Source organism: Oncorhynchus nerka, linkage group LG24 (assembly GCF_034236695.1).
Source record: "Oncorhynchus nerka isolate Pitt River linkage group LG24, Oner_Uvic_2.0, whole genome shotgun sequence".
NCBI classification, from domain to species: domain Eukaryota; kingdom Metazoa; phylum Chordata; class Actinopteri; order Salmoniformes; family Salmonidae; genus Oncorhynchus; species Oncorhynchus nerka.
In genome coordinates this window covers 4093607-4096166 of record NC_088419.1, presented here as the reverse complement: position 1 = coordinate 4096166, position 2560 = coordinate 4093607, and positions in this window count along the sequence as shown.

The following is a 2560-nucleotide window of genomic DNA, read 5'->3' as shown; positions in this document are numbered from 1 at the left end:
GTGTGTGTGTGTGTGTGTGTTTGTGTGTGTGTGGAGGGAAGCTGAAAGGTTCATCCCTGTGGGGGGGCTGGGAGGGAAGCTGAAAGGTTCATCCCTGTGGAGGGGGGCTGGGAGGAAGCTGAAAGGTTCATCCCTGTGGAGGGGGGCTGGGAGGGAAGCTGAAAGGTTCATCCCTGTGGAGGGAGGGGGCTGGGAGGGAAGCTGAAAGGTTCATCCCTGTGGAGGGAGGGGGGAGGCTGGGAGGGAAGCTGAAAGGTTCATCCCTGTAGAGGGGAGGGGGGGCTGAGAGGGAAGCTGAAATGGCTGTCTATAGATGCAACATGTCTGACTGTCTATAGATGCATCATGTCTGACTGTCTATAGATGCATCATGTCTGACTGTCTATAGATGCATCATGTCTGACTGTCTATAGATGCATCATGTCTGACTGTCTATAGATTCATCATGTCTGACTGTCTATAGATGCATCATGTCTGACTGTCTACAGATTCATCATGTCTGACTGTCTATTGATGCATCATGTCTGACTGTCTATAGATGCATCATGTCTGACTGTCTATAGAGTAGATGCATCATGTCTGACTGTCTATACAGTAGATGCATCATGTCTGACTGTCTATACAGTAGATGCATCATGTCTGACTGTCTATAGATGCATCATGTCTGACTGTCTATAGATGCATCATGTCTGACTGTCTATAGATGCATGATGTCTGACTGTCTATAGATGCATCATGTCTGACTGTCTATAGATGCAGCATGTCTGACTGTCTATAGATGCATCATGTCTGACTGTCTATAGATGCATGATGTCTGACTGTCTATAGATGCATCATGTCTGACTGTCTATAGATGCAACATGTCTGACTGTCTATTGATGCATCATGTCTGACTGTCGAAAGATGCATCATGTCTGACTGTCTATAGATGCATCATGTCTGACTGTCTATACAGTAGATGCATCATGTCTGACTGTCTATAGATGCATCATGTCTGGCTGTCTATAGATGCATCATGTCTGACTGTCTATACAGTAGATGTATCAAGTCTGACTGTCTATAGATGCATCATGTCTGACTGTCTATAGATGCATCATGTCTGACTGTCTATAGATGCAACATGTCTGACTGTCTATAGATGCATCATGTCTGACTGTCTATTGATGCATCATGTCTGACTGTCTATAGATGCATCATGTCTGACTGTCTATAGATGCAACATGTCTGACTGTCTATAGATGCAACATGTCTGACTGTCTATACAGTAGATGCATCATGTCTGACTGTCTATAGATGCATCATGTCTGACTGTCTATACAGTAGATGCATCATGTCTGACTGTCTATAGATGCATCATGTCTGACTGTCTATAGATGCATCATGTCTGACTGTCTATAGATGCATCATGTCTGACTGTCTATAGATGCATCATGTCTGACTGTCTATAGATAGATCATGTCTGACTGTCTACAGATGCAACATGTCTGACTGTCTATTGATGCATCATGTCTGACTGTCTATACAGTAGCTTCATCATGTCTGACTGTCTATAGATGCATCATGTCTGTCTGTCTATAAATTCATCATGTCTGACTGTCTATACAGTAGATGCATCATGTCTGACTGTCTATAGATAGATCATGTCTGACTGTCTATAGATGCATCATGTCTGACTGTCTATACAGTAGATGCATCATGTCTGACTGTCTATAGATGCATCATGTCTGACTGTCTATAGATGCATGATGTCTGACTGTCTATAGATAGATCATGTCTGACTGTCTATAGATGCATCATGTCTGACTGTCTATAGATGCATCATGTCTGACTGTCTATAGATGCATGATGTCTGACTGTCTATAGATGCATCATGTCTGACTGTCTATAGATGCATCATGTCTGACTGTCTATACAGTAGATATATCATGTCTGACTGTCTATAGATGCATCATGTCTGACTGTCTATAGATGCATCATGTCTGACTGTCTATACAGTAGATGCATCATATCTGACTGTCTATAGATGCATGATGTCTGACTGTCTATAGATGCATCATGTCTGGCTGTCTATACAGTAGATGCATCATGTCTGTCTGTCTATAGATGCATCATGTCTGACTGTCTATAGATGCATGATGTCTGACTGTCTATGCAGTAGATGCATCATGTCTGACTGTCTATAGATAGATCATGTCTGTCTTTCTATAGATGCATCATGTCTGACTGTCTATACAGTAGATGCATCATGTCTGACTGTCTATACAGTAGATGTATCATGTCTGACTGTCTATAGATAGATCATGTCTGACTGTCTATAGATGCATCATGTCTGACTTTCTATAGATGCATCATGTCTGACTGTCTACAGATGCAACATGTCTGACTGTCTATAGATGCATCATGTCTGACTGTCTATAGATGCATCATGTCTGACTGTCTATAGATGCATCATGTCTGACTGTCTATAGATGCATCATGTCTGACTGTCTATAGATGCAACATGTCTGACTGTCTATACAGTAGATGCATCATGTCTGACTGTCTATACAGTAGATTCATC